The sequence below is a fragment of the Nelumbo lutea genome, chromosome 6 (assembly GCF_056320005.1).
Source record: "Nelumbo lutea isolate HS-2025 chromosome 6, American lotus-T2T, whole genome shotgun sequence".
NCBI lineage: Eukaryota > Viridiplantae > Streptophyta > Magnoliopsida > Proteales > Nelumbonaceae > Nelumbo > Nelumbo lutea.
The window spans coordinates 56,584,910-56,606,840 of NC_142689.1; the positions used below are offsets into that span (position 1 = coordinate 56,584,910).

Sequence of the window (21,931 nt, forward strand, 5' to 3'; positions counted from 1 at the left end):
GGTATAATCCCTCCCTACTTCTTTTGGTTCACATCTGGTTCAGTTTATGGTTCATGAATGATCCTTGAAAATATGATTTTCTAAATAGGGAATTCGATTCCCAGTTGAAGAGAGAGAATTTTTTTTTTTTTGAAATTCGCCCCCTTATTCCGCAATCTTTGGACGTCCATGTGATGGATATCCTATCCCTTCAAATTCAGCATTGTAAATTTACATTACGTATAGGACCAGGGAGTATTTCTCCCAACGAAAATTGGAAATACCATTCAATAGCAAATCTTCTTTTTCCATATGTTATTAGATCTAAATCTGTATTTTGCTTTTTTTAAATTATATCATTATCTTTGTTAACATATGATTGGATTTGCAACTTCCTAATTATTATCTCATAGATTATAGAGCAGTGATACTGTTGATCCACAATGGCTATGGGACCGAATCTAGTTGTACACAAACAAGATCACATGGGTTTGCTGCCCTTCACATTGTGTAGGTGAATGGATAGAAAGAGAAAGTAAAGCTGTTGCATTAATCTTGATGATTAATGTCCATAAATAGAACCGAAGAGCAAAAACCAACACATCTTGTGATTAATGAAGTTGTAGGTCTCCCCATTCACCCAATTGTCAAGTGAACTCACCACATGTGTGAATCAATTCATTGTTCAAGGGAAAAGGTAGTGGAAAAAATAAATTTCTTTCCTTTCTATGGTTATTGAGCTTCAAAGTTATTCATTTCTATATAAGTTATATATTAGGAGAAGTACATGCATTAATTGCTCAAGATGGGAACCAATTAGTGGTAATTCGGTTGGTACATTCTATAGCTAGCTATAGTGGAGGCCTGGGATCAAACCCAGCCTATTGCCACCAGGGTTGGGGTTAAGGGTTTGGGCTAGGGAATGGCTACTCCCCATTTGTGTGTTCTTGTAAAGCCAATAAATGTACATAGCATGAGATTAATAACAAAATTTAGAAGAAAAAACAATTCTCAAATTCAATTAATGAAGTTGTTGTTGCTTGATATGGGGCCGAGAGCAACAAGGTAATAATATCCTTAGAGTCCACAAACGACTGGTCCAATCTATAAACAAGGGAAGAGCACATGTCTGAGGCCCCAGGTATTACCCCAAGAGACGAGGGCTTACAGCTTAGTCGATCCTTAATGTCCATGGATAATTCTCTTGGGATTTTGAATGTGCTTACCTTGAGGTGAGTGCCCCTGTTAATAGCTAACCTTTTCTTAGGAGTGGTTGGAAGCAGTTGGTGATGTGCAGCCAGGATTTAATCTAGCCAATGCCATGCGGCACGATCTGAGGTCCACCAAGTATCCTACATCACTTGTCCCCCAATCTCAAGGCCATAGTGGTCGAGGGCGAATGACGTGTTGTGTGGCCTTGACCTCGGCCAAAGAGAGTACTATGGAGCTGCACGGAGGTGTCGTCTTGGGCTATAGAGGATTCTTCTTGGCAGTTGCTGGCGACTGCTTCCCTACTCGCTCTCCATCTTAGTGAAGGATCATTACGGGCCGAGACCATGAGACAGTGGCCAGTACAGGTGCAAGACATCCATGTGTGTCGGCCATGCCCCGTATGGGTGTTGATGTCATCTAGTGGAGGTCATACGTGGGATGGGTGTTGGTGTGGATTGGTCAAGGCCATGCACGGAACAGTGCAAAGGGGTATTCGGTTTGGGTCATTCTTGACCCGAAGCAAACAGACGAACCGGATCCCTCTTTTGGTGTTGTTTCATCTCCACAAGGTCGATGCCATGTGCAGCTCACCAGTTTGGGTTGTCAAATTGGTTAGTTTGCGGTCGTTGGATCAAAAACAATCTAAGCCATGCATTTTCCTTTAAATAAGGAGACTGATTGAGCGAGTCTTCACCATTTGCTCAAACATTGAGTCTTTACCTATGATCGCAGAGACCTCAACTACATATAATTGATTCCTTAAGTCTTCCTTCCTCAAGCAAACACTAAGTAAAGGACTCCTATCTTCAATATGTCAACAACTCTTCTTCCTTGAACTAAGTGTTATTCCCCACCTAACTGGACTGACCCCAGCAACTCTTCTTCCACCTTAGCTAGTAGTGGGAGTGACAGTCGAGTGCAACCAATGGGATGTAGTCTCTCCTAATGAAGGTACTGGCTTCATGAGACCGAGGGTTGATGGCATAGGGAATGCTCCTAAACTTCCCTAAGTGGTGGAGCCTGAGGAGGCTGAGGAACCTACTCCTAAGGAGCGGGTTCAGGCTGCTCACTAAGGTGTGGCATTGATGCATCATCCCCGCTATGATTTTGATAGTGGGCTCGACAAAGAAGAAGTGAGGGTTCTATGCAAGATGTATCATATACCAGGGGGCTATAGGGATAGATTCCCTTTTGTTGGTGATCAGCCATGGCAGTCTGCTAAGGGGGAGGTGTGTGTGCATGAGCACTACCTCCACTTCGGCCTTCGTTTTCTTTTCCCTCCCCTCATTCAAGAAATCCTCAATTACTACAACATTTCCCTCAGCCATCGTGCCCCAAACGTCATTAGGATGATAGTGGTCATGTTGGTGATGGCCTACCTCCAAGACATGTCTGTGACCCTAAAAGTCCTCTGATGTTTGTTGCACTAAGGAAGCATCCCGATGGGGAAGGTTTGTGGTGCTTCCAAGGCTGGCATAGTAGGGTAGTGGACAACCCGTGTCCGTCCACAACTGGAAGAAGACATTCTTTTTCATTAGTTGCCCACAAGGATGGTCTTTCCAATTTGACTAGGGGACTTCAGACTCATTGGCCAAGAGGAATAAGCCGTAAAGTAGCAAGAAGGAGTCAACCGTGATGAATCAGATTCGGCTGACTAGGAAAATTCATGCCAGACCTTTACCAATAGAGGAGGCCTTTGTGTTGGTTGGCCTCAGTCCTACCCTCCTCCGTATGGGCACTCTTTCTATCGGCTAGCTGTGTTACTTGTTTATCTATCTTTATCTTTCTTCTAATGTTAGTCATCTTCCTTGGTTGTAGGTTTCCCTGGAAAAATCCAGGAAGGGCCCGACCAAGGGGCCTTCACAGAGGTAGAGCAAGATGGAACCGCTCAGCCCAAGGGGAACACCGAGGTCAAGAAGTGGATGGGGCCCCGCCCAGACGACTAGCCGATGTCCCTCAAGACATGAGGGTGAAGAAGGTTGCAGCTCCAGATGGAAGTGATGCTTCAGCAGATCGAGCAACTGAAGTGCCAGCTAGTCGTGGAGTGGGCCAGCCGAGAGGCTGCTGTAGAGACGACGTGTGGGGAGCATGAATGCCGCAAAAAGCTCAAGGCCAACATGGCGGCCAAGAGGGAACAAATGAGGGCCACCAAGACCTCATTGGACGAGGTAGAGCAGAGGCTACTAGAGGCATCCATCCAAGTGGTTGAGGAGCACAGGGCCTTGGAAGCCCACAAGGATGAGCTGGTCGAGTTCGGCACTGCATCATACCTAGAGGAAATCGAGGATACCAGAGCCCAAGTGCTGGCATCCTTTTCTGAATTTGATGACAGATAGCTGGGTCCTCGCCTTCCGAGCCAATAAGCAGTCAAGGTGGTAGGCACAGTCGAGGGCCAAAACGATGTTCAACAACTCACATAGCAGGAGACTGAGTAGGGCTGAGACTTCCTCCTTCAGTGACCCTTGAGGAGTTTTTGTTTTGTTCTCCTTTCTTTCTTTTCTTTTTGTTTTCTGATATACTTTTTGTTAGGGGCTTGGCCTACCCATCAGAGGCCTCTTTTTGTAATGAAAGTTGAACAAAATACATTAAATAAATATACAATCTTTTTTTTCTGTCATTTTGAGTTTCTTATCAAGATTTCTCCATTCCTTTCTTCTTCATGTTTTACTTTTCTCTCAAGCAAGGGGCTGATGCCTCTTCGAGGGGGCATATCTTGTAAAGAAACTTGTAATTCTTGATTTTTCTTTTGTTTTACCCTAAGGATGTAAAGCCGAGGTTGACCCTTGTCGCCGAGGTCTTGGGACTCTCTTCCTTAGCAAAAAGGAAGGGAGGCAATTGCCTTAGCTTACCTTATGCATTCTTCCTTAGGGGCTTAGAGATTGAACTTCGTGTGTATGGCCAAAGCCTAGCAAATGGTATGCGGCCAAGGTTGCAGAGTGCCTTTGCCTTGATGGAGTTGCATTATTTGCTTAGTGTGTTGTTCCTTGTGTTTCATATTAAGTAATGGGCCGATGTCATCTCTTTGGCCTTCATAAAGACTTACTTATTTTTAGGGTCTCTAAGGTCGAAGCCAGTGTCATAGGTTGCCCATTAGCAATGGTCGAGGTCCCAAAATTTCTTGCCTTAGTGAAAAAGGAAACTAGGTATATAACACTCAAAGAGTCGTATGCCTTGGGCCGGCATCCAGTCCAAGCGTATTACTTTAGTAAAGGTTGTGTGTTGTTGTCGGTCGTTCAGCCAAGGGGTCCTGGCTGTTGGATGAAGCCAAGATGAGAGGAACTTGCACACTTTATTCACAAAATTTTTCATGACCCATGTTTACATTACAGGTAATACATTTGGAGGTTCTCGGAGTTCTAAGTACGAGGTATTGGTCTTCCACTCATGTAATTTAGCCGAAAGGTGTCGGGGCCTACCACCTGCTTGATCTTGTAGGTCCCTTCAGATTTAGGGTCAAGCTTTTCAATGCTGGGCTAGAGAACCATAACTTTCCTGAGGATGAGGTCTCCTTCCTCGAAGTGATGCTCTCTGACGCAGGAGCTATAATATCTAGCTACTCTTTGCTAATAGGTCATAAACCTGATTTCAGCTTGTTCTTGGACACCTTCTAACAGATCAAGGTTGTTTCTCAACTCTTCGTTGTTCTCATCTCGTTGGTATGCCTCAATTCGAATCGTCGATTGGCCGATCTCTTCTAGGACGACAACCTTTGTTCCATATGTCAAGTTGAAGGGAGTTTCATTTGTGTCAACGGTCAGAGGTGTCATTCAATAGGCCCATAATATGTTGTATAACTCATTTGGCCAAAGTCTGTTGGCTTTGTCTAATCTTGCCTTTAGCCCATTGGTTTGGGAGTTGCTGATTGAGGTGTATTGTTCTTTTATTCCCAGACTTCAACACCATTTTCTAAAACTCGCATTGTCGAACTGTTGCTGCTGCCGATGAAATTGATTGATTTGCAGTAAGAAAAGAACGTCGAAGAATCATTTTGGCATGAAGCAATTTAGGCAAGCGAATGCCCATGGCTTCTATGAAAACTTATATTACAAGAATAAGAAATCAAAGAACAAGGATTGATAGAGAAGGAAGAGAACCAGGAAGTGTATTTATATATGTACACTTATATTATTGTACATATATATATGGACAATAACATTGTCAATAACTGATGAGAGATTATGACAATAAGCGTGACGGAAGACTTAAAAGTTAAAACAGAGTTACATGGGCCACGAGTGGGACATAGATCTTGACTTATAAGAGAGAAGGGGACTGGTTGTCCCCTTTTTCGGTTTTGAGGTGCAAATTAGTTATCATGAAGACTGTTATATGTGTCAGCTCATTGTATTTGACTCGATCATAATCAAGAGACAACGCATGTGAAGGGCTTCGAATATGGAACACAGAATCCAAGAATGAACTGTTTACATTAGGGGTTACAATGTCATGGGTTGTCAATGTTATGGTATATAGGCGATATACAATCAATTAATTGTCCACTCTTCATGTGTACTCAAGTGGGTTCAGTGGGGCATGAAGCGATGTAATATTGGTAAGTAAGGCCTCTCAACAAATTTTTGGAAATGGGTTAAAAGGCAAAATCATGTGATTTCACATGTAGGATGTCCCTTAGAAGCCCTAATATGAATAAATGTGGGCTCTCCTGCTAGCCACTCTTTTGCGAATGGCCTTTTGACCACACCATTTCTTTGGTTATCTATACCTTTCTCTTTATATATTTGTACACATGTTGAGGGGAAGTGCTGAAGGGATGAGAGATCCATCATATAGATGGCCAAACCCTATAGAAAGGTTGGGCAAAATTTTAAAAATTTCTTTCTCTCTCTCATCTGAAAATCGCATTCCCTATTTTAGAAAACTGCATTTTCAATGATCAATCTTGAAACAAAACCAGACCAGATCTAAAACCAAAAGGGAGGAGAGGGATATAACTGATACGAAGTAGTAGTAACTCCCAATAAAGGTGTTCACACCCAAGGAGAAAAACAAAACCCGCTTCCACTGAAGATGACACAATGTGTAGTGAAGTAGAATCAGTAGGATGGCTCTTCAGCAAGAACCGAGTTCTTCAGCAAGAACGGAGTGGAGGGCTAGTGAGCACAACTTTAAATTGCTTCTTCTACGAAGAAGCAATATCAAGAACAATTCTTGATCACTCCCACAAGTAGAGATCGAACTAGGTAGGAGCGACAAGAACATGGAAGAATTCTGCAATTTGTTGGGTTGTGTATAACTTAAGAATTTGCCCCCTTTATTTATAGCCTTCTCAGGATCAGCCTCCTAATCCAATTAGGAGAGAGTTCCTTAATCTGAATCTGATATTTGGATTTGGACTCTTGAATGGATAAGACTTATTTTATCCTTCAGTTAATCTTAATCAGATTATAAATCCTATCTTGCCTCCTTTTAATTAACTAACTTAAGCCTAGTTCGAATTGGGCTTTAGGCTCATTAAGTTTATGTGTTCACTTAACCTCTTAACCCACTGCCCAGTTGGCTCTCTTTGTATAGCATGGAACCTAAACATTGATCTACACCAGCCACATGGGTTCAACCCAACTTTTGTTACAAGGCCTAGCCGAATTCACTATAAAAGATAGTGAACCCCTGAATCCATCACTATGGACTCTTAATGGGCCCAACATTTACACTAAATGCTCATTGGGTCCAACCACCTTATGAAAACCCAAGGACTGTGAGCAGATGAATGACTAGCCCATCGTGTATTACCCTCAATGGTCTTACACTTAACCTCTCAGCCCATAATGATCAAACACTGCCCGACAAGAGAGGACCTCTCCCTCGGCTGCAAGGAACAACTACACTCTCTACTCACATGGATCTTAGGAATTAAAACCTTTTGCAAACATTATGAAACAATAATATATATATATATTGCAAAAACAAATTCCAATGGTTGAAATTAACTGCACGTAGTTTAGGTTTCCATCAGAGAGAGTGCATCCCCGATCATTTACTATGTCCGACAAAGGGGTTGATCCTGTCACTATGATCACCCACTTAGATGAATTCTCGGACTGTCCCAACATACACAGGTTTTGACCCCCTCTAAGGATCTCACTGATTGGCATATCAAAGACACCCCGATCTGACACCTAGTGCAGTACCATAATCTAGTCTAGGGGTCAGGTGTAACATTCTAGTTTTGTCCATCTATCTCCAAGGTCTAGGGCAATACTGGAATTTTGGTCCGGTTCAGGGTTTCAAGAAAAACCCACACTACATGTACCTTAGGTCTCACCCTAGCAACTGAGACAAGCCACCCCAACCAATTTGGCGGTACATCAGTGTCAACCTTGGAAGGATAAATCTCCCTAGATCTATCCAATGGCTGTGAAGATTCTAAACTAACACGAGTCTCATAAGTGTCCAATTTAAGAGTATTACATAGAAACACACAACAATGACATGAATCAATTATGTACTTTATTCATTTACAATAAATGTCAAAAGATACATAATCTGATTGATGCTAAGGGCATAACTGTCTAACAGTTCCCACATACGCTTACGTGCAATCAGGTACAAGTCAGATTCCCATACTTTCCATGTGTTTTTCAAACACTTTTTGTGTTAGTGGCTTAATTAATGGGTCAGCTACATTTTCCACTGATGCTACCTTCTGAATCAAGATGTCCCCTCTTCCAACTATCTCCCGCAGTACATGGTACTTGCTCTCGATGTGCTTTGACTTCTAGTGGGCTTGTGGCTCCTTAGCCTGTGCAATGGCTCCAGTATTGTCACACAACAATGGAATGGGTGATGTGCTTGATGGAACTACTCCTAATTCCTGAATGAACTTCTTCATCTAAACGACTTCTTTGGCTGCTTCACTTGCGGCAATATATTGGGCCTCGGTTGTGGAATCTGCGATGGACCCCTGTTTGTTGCTTTTCTAGCTAACAACACACAATCCTATCATGAAGATATAACAAGATGTAGACTTTCTATCATCTAGATCTGACTGAAAAATGACATCAGTATACCCTTGGATTTGTAGTGAACTACCATCGAATACCAGACAAAATTCTTTTGTCCTTCGAAGGTATTTTAGTATGTTTTCACAGCGGTCCAATGCTCATGCCTTGGATTAGATTGGTATCTACTTACCACACTCACTACCTGAGAAATGTTTGGATCAGTGCACAGCAAGGTATACATGATGCTCCCTACGGTTGAGGCATAGGGAATCTCTTTCATGCCCTCAACCTCTTCAGGAGTCTTGGGAGACGTACCTTTGGAGAGTGTGACCCCATGCCTGAAAGAAACATTTCCTTTCTTTGAGTTCTCAATACTGTATCTCTTGACTATCTTGTCAATGTAAGCAGACTAGGATAATCCTATTATCCTGTTTGATATATCTCTATAGATTCAAAGACCCAATATGTAGAAGGCTTCTCCAAAATCATTCAAGGAGAAATGGTGAGAAAGCCACACTTTCACCGTAGTTAACATTCCTACATCATTCCCAATGAGTAGAAAGTTATCTACATATAGAACCAAGAACATAATCTTATCCCCATTAGTCTTCCTATAAACATAGGGCTCATCCGGATTCTGCTCAAAGTCAAACTATTTGATGGTAGAGTCAAACTAGATGTTCCAACTCCTAGAAGCTTACTTAAGTCCATATATGGGTCGGTTGAGTTTACATACCATGAGTTCCTGACCTACAGCTATGGTGGGGTGCCGAACCCAACCAAAGATAAATACTCTTGCTCTTGGGTTAATAATTTGCAGATAGTGATGAGCAAGGTCGTTCTCCACAGGGTTTGGGTGGATTTATTTCCAAGTAGATGGATTAAGGGGGATTCATAAAGCTAAGGAAAACAAGTAAATAGCAAAAAATAACAAAAAACAAAAGATTAAATCGATGGGAGAAAACTTCCAATTGAAGGAAAAGTTCAGCTTTGATTCGTAGCATTGATCCTTCATGCATAGATAGATTCATATGTTTATGAATAAATTGGTTATAGCTATTAATAAGCTCTAACAGCCAACCTCTACTCTTATTATTTGACAACCAAAACAAGCTTTTTGATTGCTTTCCTTATTAATAGGCAGTTCTAAACAAGCTCTTAGGATTTAACCTATTAATAGCATTAAGAGGGGAGAGACCCAATTCTGATTAGCAATCTCACAAGCTCGGACTGTTTAAACCAGATCATATATTTTCCTAACATAGATTGAAAACATTTTTGCAATCAATTTATGTTAGTTGCCACCATGATCGAACCTACCAATCATATACGAAACTGAAGGTTCAATCGGCCATAGATTATTTCCATTGAATGAGCAAGGGGCCCTTCTTGCTTAATCAACAAAAATAATCCTCACAGTTAATTCACAGAAAACATATGAATACCCATAAACAATGAACTGAAATAAAAATCAATTAGATCTCACAATGCTTACAGAATCAAGGCTTCCCTAACCCTTCAACTAGAAATAAAAACTTACAGACACTTCATGATGAAATTGCAGCTTCCAGATGAGAAAGGGGAGCGAACTCTTGCTTTTTCCTCCTTGGTTGCTGATTTCTCTCTCTAAAGACTGAAGCTCTCTGGGAGAAATTGATGCCTTGGGTGCTGATCCGCCCCCCCTTTATATAGATTTAGGGAGATGGCTGATCTCCAACTCCCTTAAGGAGATTATCCTCAAATTGGAAAGTCCTAGTTTAATTTGAACGTATCCTACCTAACTCTTATATCTTATCTTTCTAGGATTACAATTTGAAAATTTAAATCTGATAAAACTCTTTTATTGAGAATACATTCAACTTCTATTCTAATGGGACTCTGGGATCTTGAATTCGAACTGGGCTTCTTTAACAATTCGGGCTTGCTTCAAGACTCTTCTACGAAATGGGCTTCACCTTGTGAAATGGGCCTTGTTGCGAAATTGCTCCGACTTTGGGCCCGAATTCATCTTCGATGCACACCGATTCTGCCAAAACCCAAAACACACAAGTTGTGGGCCTTTTCCTTTTCTTTCCAGTGCTTCTTGAATTGTCCAAATCAGAGTCTGGAATTGAGAGTTATGCCCAGATCACTGATTAGTGCCAAAACTGTGCAAAATCATCCGATTAGCTTTGTTTTCTTCCAATCGCCTTCTTGCTTGCCCTGAATTGAAATACAAGAGTAATGAGTGCAATTAGGTACCAATTAAGTGTAAACTACTGAATATTGAGGGATAAAGATATGGCAAATTTTATTCTCATCAAGCTATTACACCTTGCGGGTGCTGCATATATATATCTTCAGTAAGATCTCCATTTAGGGATGTAGTTTTGATATCCATTTGCTAAATCTCATAGTCATGGTACGATGCTAAAGCTAGCAGGATTCTAATGGATTTAAGCATGGTCATAGGCAAAAAGGTTTGCTTATAATTGATTCCCTCTTTCTGAGTGTATCATTTCGCCACAAGATGAATCTTGTAGGTCTCAACTTCACCATTGGGGCACTTCTTCCTCTTATAGATCCATTTGCAACCAATTCCTTTACCCCAGGGGGTGGATCTACTAGAGTCCAGACTCTATTGGTCTCCATTGAGTCCATCTCAGCTCTCATGGCATCTACCCACTTCAAGGAATCTATGTCCATCATAGCTTCCGAATAAGTCACGGGATCCTCCTCACTAGTCGTGGCTTCCACCAAGTAACTTTCTTGGTCATAACCGTAACGAACTGGAGGCCTGGAAACTCTGGTAGATGTTCTAGGTTGGTTATTTTCTAGAGCTGGTGGGACATCTCCCACTATCCCTGGGCTCTCCTCATCAAGAACAACTTCCTGATGATGATTACCCATGATGTAATCTTTTTCTAGGAAGTGGGCATTTTGATTGCAAAACACCTTTTGCTCTTTTGGATCAAAGAATAACTAACCTACAGAGCCTTTGGGGTAACCTACAAATAGGCAATGGCTGGTATTGGATTCCAATCTGTCCACACTAGTTCTTTTAATATGTGCCGGACAACCCCAAATCTTCAAGTGTCTTACACTTGGTTTCTTACCGGTCCATACCTCAATGGACCAATTTGGTTCGAATGGGTCTAGGGTTTGATGTTTAATTCAAGATTCAATTCAAAAGGATGATTTGAAATTAAACAAATGATAGATGACACTCAAGAATCAGTAATCAAACAAAAAGGGGTTGTTCACAAGGCTGCTACTCTACAAAACAAAGATCAGCTTGTAGTGTGTAGTTTCCAAAACTGCAAATCGCAGATTGCTGAACCCGAATCTGTGAAATTCTCTCCTTTGTGCTTTCAGCTTCATTTTTGAATGAAATAAGAATATAAAATCTAATTTTTCTATTAACATTACATCCGATTTGAATACCAATATATTCCATGTGAAATTAAAAAAAAATAAAGTTAATTACAGACCAAGAATGAATTGAATACATCAGTAGGTGCGCAGATTTCTTGCACCAAAAAGAATTTAATCTACACCAGACGAACAACCCAAAATCCAAGAAGAATATATAAAACAATTCTAAATATAAATCAGATTAATAAAGATTTAATTTCAGATCATTCGCCCAAAAACTGGGAACCGATTTCCTACAAAAATGCTAACTGCGCAAATCGGGTAGAATGCCTTCTGCCCATTTGTGTAGATTTAGATCTGGTTTAATTCAGTTAAAGATTTGAACCTGGATCTGATACCACTAAAGGGATGAGAAATCCATCATATGGATGGCCAAACCCTACAGGAAGGTTGAGCAAAATTTCAAAAATTTCTCTCTCTCCCATCTGGGAATCGCATTCCCTATTTTAGAAAACTGCATTTTCAAATATCAATCTTGAACCAAAACTAGACTAGATCTGAAACCAAAAGGGAGGAGAAGGGTATACCTGATATGAAGTAACAGTAACTCCCAATGAAGGTGTTCACGCCCAAGGAGAAAACCGAAATCCACTTCCGCTGAAGATGACACAGTGTAGTGAAGCAGGATCAACAGGATGGCTCTTCAGCAAGAACCGAATTCTTCAGCAAGAACGGAGTGGAGGGCTGGTGAGCACGATTTCATATTGCTTCTTCTACCAAGAAGCAATACCAAGAAAAATTTTTGATCACTCCCACAAGTGGAGATTGAACTAGGTAGGGGCGACAAGAACAAAGAAGAATTCTGCAGCTTGCTGTATTATGTATAACTGAGGAATTTGCCCCATTTATTTATAGCCTTCTCAGGATCAGCCTCCTAATCCAATTAGGAGAGAGTTCCTTAATCCAAATCTGATATTTGGATCTGGACTCTTGAATGAATAAGACTTATCTTATCCTTCAACTAATCCTAATTAGATTATAAATCCTATCTTGCCTCCTTTTAATTAACTAACTTAAACCCAGTTCAAATTGAGCTTTAGGCCCATTAAGTTTATGTGCTCACTTAACCTCTTAACCTGTTGTCCATTTGTTTTTCTTTATATGGTGTGGGACCCAAATATTGATCTACACATAAGCCACATGGGTTCAGCCTGACCTTTATTACAAGGCCTAGCAGAATTCATTATAGAAGAAAGTAAACCCCTGAGTCCATCACTATGGACTCTTAATGGGCCCAACATTTACACTAAATGGTCATTGGGTCCAATCACCTTTTGAAAACCCAAGGATTGTGGGCAGATGCAAGATTAGCCCATCAGGTATTACTCTCAATGGTCTTATACTTAACCTCTCAGCCCATAATGATCAAACACTGCTCGACAAGAGAGGACCTCACCCTCGAATACAAGAAACAGTGCTGCATTCTCTACTCACATGGATCATGGAAATTAAAACCTTTTGCAAACATTTTAAAACAATACAAGAATCATCCTTCAGTCAATGTTTCCAAGGGTCATTTGGCGGTTTATGTAGGAGAAACAGAAAAGAGGAGGATTGTTATTCCAGTATCTTACTTGAATCATCCTTCATTCCAAGAATTGTTAGGTCAGGCCGAGGAAGAGTTTGGGTTTGATCATCCAATGGGTGGCCTAACGATTCCTTGCAAAGAAGACACTTTCATCCACCTTTTGAATGGATTGTTAGAGGAGTAACACAAGATCTTAGAAAGGCCAGTGGTGGAGAAACAAATCAATGCATAGAATTTCCTTTGGTTGTCAATCTATGCCACAAGCTCCATAGGCTCATAAGCTCAAAGGGCTGCAGCTTTGGATCCAAAAGAAAGATGGTGGATGGTCCAGCATTAAATCCATACTCTCCAATTTTGTAGCTTCTGGTTAAATGAAAAGACATTGCAATTGAAGTTGAGGAGGGGATTGAGATTGAAACCAATATCGCTATTTTTCCAAAGTATGCTGTTGACATTTCAACATTGTAAATTTACTTTCTATATAACACCAGGGAGAACTTCTCCCAATGGAATTTGGAAATACCATTCAATAGCAAATCTTCTTTTTCCTTCTATTATTGGTTCTAAATCTGTATTTTCTTTTTTAAATTATTGACTTTGTTCACCTATGGTGGACTTGGAAATTCTTAGTTATCTCGTGGAATATAGAGCATTGATACTGTTGATCTACAATGGCTACAGCACCGATTCTAGTTGTACACAAACACCACCACATGGGTTTGCTGCCCTTCACATTGTGTCGTTGAATGGTTAAAAAGAGAAAGTAAAGCTGTTGCATTAATTCTTGAAGAGAAATGGCCATAAACAGAACCGAAGAGCATAAACCAACACATTTTGTGATTAATGAAGTTGTAGGTCTCTCCATTCACCCAACTGTCAAGTGACCTCACCACACGTGTGAATCAATTCATCCCTCTTTAATTATATCACTAGCAATCACCCGTGCAACTAATGCACGGGCTACTGTTTAAAAATGTATTGTTCAAGTGAAAAGGTTGTGGAGAAAATATTTTTCTTTTCTTTCTATAGTTATTGAGCTTCAAATTTATTCATTTTTATATAACTTATATATTAGAAGTACATGTATTAACTTCTCAACATGAGAACAAACTAATGGTAGTTCAGTTGGTACATTCTCTAGCTAGTTGTAGTGGAGACTTGGGATCAAACCCGGCCTATTGCCCCCAGGGTTAAGGCATAAGGGTTTGGGCCCGGGAATGGCTATTCCCAATTTGTGTGTTCTTGTTAAGCCAAGAAAAGTGTTTAGGATGAGATCAATAATCAAGTTTAGAAGAAAAGACATTTTCAAAATTCAACTAATGAAGATAACCAAAGGCTCACATTAAGTGTTGTTTTATTGCATTTTACTATTGAACTAGAACAATCCATGAAACAAATCTATATTCACTTTATCTATAATATCTATAAAAGTGTAAATAATTGTCTTGGCTTTTGGAATTTTCATTAGACAAAAAATATCCCATTTGTAAATTTTGAATAGGAAAAACATAAATGACAAATATGTCTTTTTACATCTTCATTTAATGTTTATTTTACAAAAGAGACAAAATACCTTCTATTATCTTTAGTAATTGGGAAAGTACCTAATGGTGAAAATGTCATTTGCATTCTCATTTAGTACTTATTTGAGAAAGATCAATAATTACATCTTTTTCTCGATGTAAGTTTAGTTATAAATGGGTTATTGAAATCAAATTCTAATAATTACTAGTAGGCCAAACTGACCAAAAGAGAACTCTACTAAGAGTTGCAACATTTGGCACTCGAAAGAGAGCAATCCACTTTTGTCGGCTTCATTTGTAATGTTTCAATAGTTTGGGAAGCCTATCAAAGTCTAATTTATTATGGACATGCAAACTTAAGGAGATTTACTATCAAATTTAGCAACAAATTTGCCTCTTATCTCTGAAAAACTTACTTTCCAGAGGTAAGAGGCATTTGGGGTCATGTCTTAAAAGTAGATCTGAATACCATTTTTAGATCTTAAACTTTAAGACTCAGGCCAGGCACTGAATGCAGTCAGATGTGTTTCAGACCTGGTCGAAAGTCTAAAATATCTTTCATATTTTTGATAATGCCAAATTATGCTCTTCATATTTCAGATCTATTGCCATTGAACAAGAGGAGAGACGACGATGGAGAACTTGAAGAAACCCTATGATGGAGATGTCATTGGAAAAAAGAAATCTCTCTCAAATCTCATTCTTCCCTCTCTCTCTCTCTCTCTGAGAACTCGAAGAAACCCTTCTGGTAGCTTTGATCTCCGCCTTTGTTCATATTTCTCTAATGCAAGAAATCCTTCCGCCTCTATTCAAGTTTCTGTGGTACAAAAAAATTGCCGATCTTTGCCTCTATTGGCATGTTCTTCGCTGTCGATCTCTGGCGGAAATTCGACTCTGATGGACTTGCTATGGACTCCAAATCATCCGATTTGGCTTCGAGTTCTTCGTCGATGTCTGATGCAAAAGGCCACACTGTGAAATCCTGCCACCGCTGCTGCAATGCTCAGCAGCGGCAGTTAACACCCTCCCTCCCTCCCTCCCTCTCTCTCTATCTCTTTCCATCTCTTCTCTACTCTGGACCACTGTCTTCTCCGCCCCGTTTGGTTTCGAGTTCGCCATCAATGTCTGATGCAAGAGGCCTAGCTGTGAAATCCCGCCACCACCACTACAATGCTTAGTAGCGGCGGTTGACACCCTCCCTCCCTCCCTCTCTCTCTCTCTCTCCCTTTCCATCTCTTCTCCACTCCGGACCACTGTCTTCTCCGCCCCATTCGGCTTCGAGTTCGCCATCGATCTCTGATGCAAGAGGCCTCACTGTGAAATCCCGCCACCGCCACTACAACTCTCAGCAGTGGTAATTAATTAATAAATAATTAATTATTAATTAATTAATTAATTAATTATTAATTATTTAATTTTAATTAATTATAGAAGACTTTAATAGTTTTTAAGATACTAATTTTCTAATTATTAATTATTTTTTAAATTGTTTTATAGACTTGATTACTATTTTTATTATTATTTTAATTCTTAATAATTTATTTTTAATTTATGAATTTTTACATACTTTCCAATTTTATTCTTATTTTAATAAATCATTTATATTTTTTATAATTTTTATTTGTATTAATTATTAATTATTTTAATTTTTTTTTATTTATTAAATATTTTAATAGTTTTAAGATATTAATTTGCAAATTGTTAAATATTTTCTCATTGCTTCATGGACTTTATTACTATTTTCATTATTATTTTATCTTTTAATTAATTATTTTTAATTTATAAGTTTATATGTATTTTTCAATTTTATTCTTATTTTAATAAATTATTTTTAATTTTATAATTTATTCATATTTTTAATGTTATTTTTGAATTTAATAATTTATTTTTATGAAATAGTGCAAATTGAACTCAAATTTATCAAATAGTTTGTTTTAGGGGTAAAATAGTAAAATCAGGGAATTTCAGATCCTAAAGGTTCAATCCAACACAAGCAACCGTATATATTCAAAGCTTATAAAAAGTAGAAAAACATCTATGCCTCTTTTCAGATTTTAGATTTATCAAACGCCACCTTACCTTATTCAGTGTTTGTTGTTTCGAATGTGTTTGTGTTTGACTGTTTGGCTGAAAGGTTTTGAAAGATTAGTCTATGATTCAAAACATTATTTATGCAGTAAGGACAAGCAATACCAGATGTGCCTATAAATCATTGGTCGAGTACAAACCTACATACACAACAGTAGTACCGACATGAAAGAAGAAAGGGAGTTGGTATTCATAGTTTCCTGCTTATAGCATTACACGTCTAAGGTAGCTTCATCTTGTGAGCTGAGAGCTCTATAATCTACTCTTGGAAGATTGGTTTTAGTTAGAAGGATACCTTGTGGTCGCATGTTTTGTTTATTTATTTATGTGGTTTGTCTCATGTACAAAGTTATGTCAATGATTTTAGTTTTTAGGAATGTATCTTTGGTTGAGTTACCACGAACTTCATTAGAAAATGTTTGTGGCTTATATTTTAGATAGATTCTAAAGCAAATAACAAGTGTAACCCATATTATACAAATGAAAAATTTATAGATTGAAAACTCACAATGTTCCTTTCTTGTGATCACCTAGAAAAGAGATTTCCTTATTATAAATAAGAAAATTTCCAATAATTTTCCATAGGATAATAATGTTGTTTTCAATAAAAAGTAGATTAGTTGGATTAGAATTATTTTATTTAGGAATTTTCAACATATTAGAAACCAAGTCAATTATTGATGCTTGATTGATTTATTGTATAAACTATGGCAATAGAAAATAAAAATTCAATTTCCTTCAAAAATATCTTAAATGATTTGAGCTTGGAGGACTTTGGTGGTCATGAACAATGATGGTTACAGAATCAACTATATGAGTGCCCATCCTTGATTAAAATCCAATTATAGTATATTGTTTCCAATTGAGACATAGTCATGAACTTGAAAGTTTGTAACAACCATGATCAGTATATTCTTCCTTCCAATGCTTCACAGATTAAATCCAACATTTTCGATGGACTCTTCATTAGTAGAAACATTGAGATGTACCTACTGTTCTTTATTTTATTTAATTCTATACATATTTAGTTTAGAATCTCTCTCAATCTAATTCCTTTCTTTTTCTTTCTACATGTCTTCATGTTGTATTTGGTTTCTTCGAGTGAATTCTCTAGGCATAAATATGGTGAATATATAGTTTGAGGTGTTTTGGGCTACAAAGTGGGGATCAAGGTTTTTCAACTCACAAAAGAACTCTTAGGGAGATTGGCCACATTTTCTTTGGTTAAAATATTTGCAATTAGTTTGGAAGATTTATTTTGGAAAGTTTGGGAGGATGAATAGAAAACTCACATTGTCAACTGGAATCAAATCTTCTCACTACCTTAACAACATTGGCTACAAGATTGAAGATTTTAAAAAGGCTACATTTGGAAAGTAGATTTTGAGATTTGGTTGTGAAAGGGAAAGCTAGTGGAGGAGTTTAATAGAGAATCTTTGGTTCCAAAGTAATATGCATTTGTAGTGAGAAATGTGCATGGTTTCGACCCTTAAGTTTAAAAGGAATTTCCAAGGATTGGGAAGCCAAGTGGGTTTCAAGATTGGTGTATAGCTACTGAGGCATTAGGTCATTAGAGATAACTATACCATTAAATGGAGAAGGAGAATTGTGTTTTGTGTGAATAAGTAGATTAATTCTATTCAGTTCAGGTTCGAAGGAGGAAGAAGAAGAAGAAGAAGAAGGGTTTGGCCAAAAAAGAAAAAGTCACTCTCCCCAGCCGATCCACTTTGTATTTATAATGTATAATGCTGGAATGCAAAAGACATTATTGTCCCTCATTAAGGATGGGACACAACTTAAACTGAAATAAAAAAACTACTCACTCTCAATTAGATAGACAAAAGACCAAAATACCCATGTACTGTTGATTCTAACACGAGAATATATGTCATATAGTCCCATCTAGTCACAAATGTAATCTACTTTGCCACAAGACAGCCCCTTTGTAAATAGATCTGCCCACTAGTTTCCTAAACTCACATGAGTTGTAGTTATCACTCCACTGATCACTTCTTCTTTTACAAAGTGGCAATCAACTTCAATATGCTTTGTTCTCTCATGAAAGACTAGATTAGAAGAAATGTGTACAACAACTTGATTATCACAATATAACCTCATGGGTTTGTCAATTGAGAACCCCATCTCTTGTAACAAATTCTTCAGCCATACTAGTTCACATGTAATATGAGCCATAGCCCTGTACTCAGCTTCTGCACAACTCCTTGCTACCACTATTTGTTTCTTTATCTTCCAAGTTATTAGATTGCCACCATGGAAGATACAGTATCATATAGTTGACCTTTTGTCTGACACAGAACCAGCCCAATCAACATCTGTATACCCTTCTATCTCAAGAGTTATTCCACTTTTGTATAACATACCACGACCTGGAGCACCCTTTAGATACCTAACTATCCTTAGAATTGCTTCCCAATGTAGAACCGAGGATATTGCATAAATTGACTCACCACACTTACAACAAATGATATATTTGGTCATGTGATAGTTAGATAGTTCAATTTTCCCATCAACCTCTTATACCTTCCAGGATCATAAAACTCTTCACCTACATCAATACTCAACTTAATATTTGGTTCCATAGGTGTTTTGGATGATTTGGCACCTAACAGCCGTGTTTCTTCAAGTAGGATAAGGACATATTTCCTTTGACACAAGTTAATTCCATGCCTTAACCTTGCAAATTCTATTCCTATGAAGTATTTCAGCTTACCAAGATCCTTCATGTGGAAGTGATCATGTAGGAAGTCTTTCAATCTGTCAATCCCATCATTGCTAGTTATGACAAAATCACCCACATACACCACTAGTAATATTTTCCCATCTCTTGAGTCACAACTGAACACAGAATGATCTACTTGACACTGTTTCATCCCAAAGTTCTTTACAAGTTCACTGAATCTAACAAACCACACATGTGGAAATTGTTTCAGCCCATAGATTGACATTTTATGTCCACAAACTTTACCATCCTCCCCTTAAGCAACAAACCCTGGTGGTTGCTCCATATAGACTTCCTCAACCAGATCACCATGCAGGATGGCATTCCTGATGTCTAATTGCAAGAAAGGCCAATCATACATTGCTGCTAATGAAATTAATACCCAAACTAAGCCAATTTTAGCCACAAGAGAGAATGTTTTTGTATAATCAACACCATATAACTAAGAATATCCCTTGGCCACTAACCTGGCCTTCAATTGTTCCACACTGCCATCTAGAAGATACTTCATGGTGTAGACCACTTACACCCAACAACATGCTTATCGGGAGGGAGAGTAGAGCCTTCTAGTATTTGAGCTCGAACAGGTTCATATTTAGCCTTTAGACCCACTAGAAACCTTGTCACATCAAGCTGCTCTCGATGTTGTTGCTAAACTTGAATATTTGGTGTTAGAGGATGATATACATTAGCTCATTGTAGAGATTTCTCATGTTTGCATAGTATTCCTCCAAGATTTGGTTACCTACTTTAAATTAAAGTATTTTTGGTAAAGCCGATATACTCTAGTGGTATTATTTTGGATGGAATAAAGTTTCTTAGCATGGTCCCAAATTTCCTTAGTCATATCCAAGAACATAGAATTCACACTAATTTTAGGTTCTATGGTATTCCACAACTAGGTCATAATCTGTGCATCCTCCTGTTCACAATCACTAAACCCTAAACAATTAGATGGGGGTTTTTCCTCTCTTACATGTTTTACCTTTTTCTTGGCTTTTGAAAACACCTCCATACATTTGGCCCATGGCACATAGTTCTCACCATTTAACTTAATAGAGGTCATTTGAACATTTAAGTAATTGGGAGAAATCATAACAGCTGCCTTATTGTCACCACCATCTCCAGTAAACGCCATCCTATCCGATTCTCCTCACTTCACAAAGAAATCACTATTATAAACAAAGTAGTCACCTTCTACTATTCAGCACCACACCACACACTACTCGACAAAAAATAATTATGACAACACCACTTCTGTCATGAATTCAGCATTTGAAAACCCTACTTTCAACTCACGTATCCAAGTATAAATAAAAGGAAAAGAGATTCATATGCATATCTATCAATCCACACTCCCACATAAATGAAATCCAAACCAAAAGGATGCAGTCGTAGTCCACTACTAGTTGAATAGAAATTTCTGTTCATACCTGTCCACAACCAGCCCTCTTCGTCCATCGAATAGAGGGTATTTAGTACACCACCACAACGATCACCACCACAGCAACTAGAGGCATATTTACCTCCAAAAACATAAAAAGACTACTCCTTTTTGGCCCCTTACTGAATTTCCAATCTGTCTAAGAGATATTAAAAGAAAAAAATATGATATGGCGGCGATCCAGGAAGACGAAGAGATATGAGAAAAGAAAGAAAAGTCGAACTGGCTTCTTATTGCTCTGATACCATGTGAATAAGTAGATTAATTCTATTCAGTTCAGGTTCGAAGTATGAAAAAGAAGAAGAAGAAGAAGAAGAAGAAGAAGAAGAAGAAGAAGAAGAGGAGGAGTAAGAGGAAGAAAGAGGAAAAGAAGGGTTCGACCAGAAGAGAAAAAGTCACTCTCCCCAGCCGACCCACTTTGTATTTATTGTCCCTCATTAAGGATGGGACACATAACTTAAACTGAAATAAAAGATATTTACTCTCAATTAAATAGACAAAAGACCAAAATACTGTGGACTCTACCATTTTGGACCCCTAAAGTTTAAAAAGAATTTCTACGATTGGGAAGTTAAGTTGGCTTCGCTACTTAATTCAAAAGACTTGTCAGGAATTTAATGTTTCTTATCATGAGAAGCTGACTCCTTGAGCCTAGGTGCTTGTAATATTGCATAGGCCTGAAATTATTCAGCAATAACATATACTTTACCTTTCTCAATACACATAACTGCAATTTTCTTTCATTTAAAAATTCACTGATTAAATGATTAGGTGACAACTGAAAACTCCAAGGCCCTAGTTATGAGAAAAAAATATTAGGACAAAATCTTTGGATGGCTGGGTCAAAAAATTTAGAACTCCGCTTTATATAATCTTATATTATGGTAAATGGTTTAATTAGAATGTAAGGTTTGGCAAATTCAGCTAGGCTTTTGGAGACATTCATAATAGCAGTGTACATGCATGGTGGGTCTCTAAGTACATGGTCATTCTCTGGGTAGATAGTGTTGTAGTTTGGGGGGTCTCTGCATGAATTCCAAT

General features: G+C 38.5%; 1 long non-coding RNA gene across 1 annotated transcript; it reads left to right on the forward strand.

Annotated features, from left to right (window-relative positions):
- The first annotated feature begins 15,052 nt into the window (after window positions 1–15,052).
- Window positions 15,053–17,232, forward strand: LOC148848992 (uncharacterized). Its single transcript, XR_016101303.1, has 2 exons — window positions 15,053–15,972; window positions 16,796–17,232. It is a non-coding gene; the product is annotated as an uncharacterized LOC148848992 (long non-coding RNA).
- The last annotated feature ends 4,699 nt before the right edge of the window (window positions 17,233–21,931 follow it).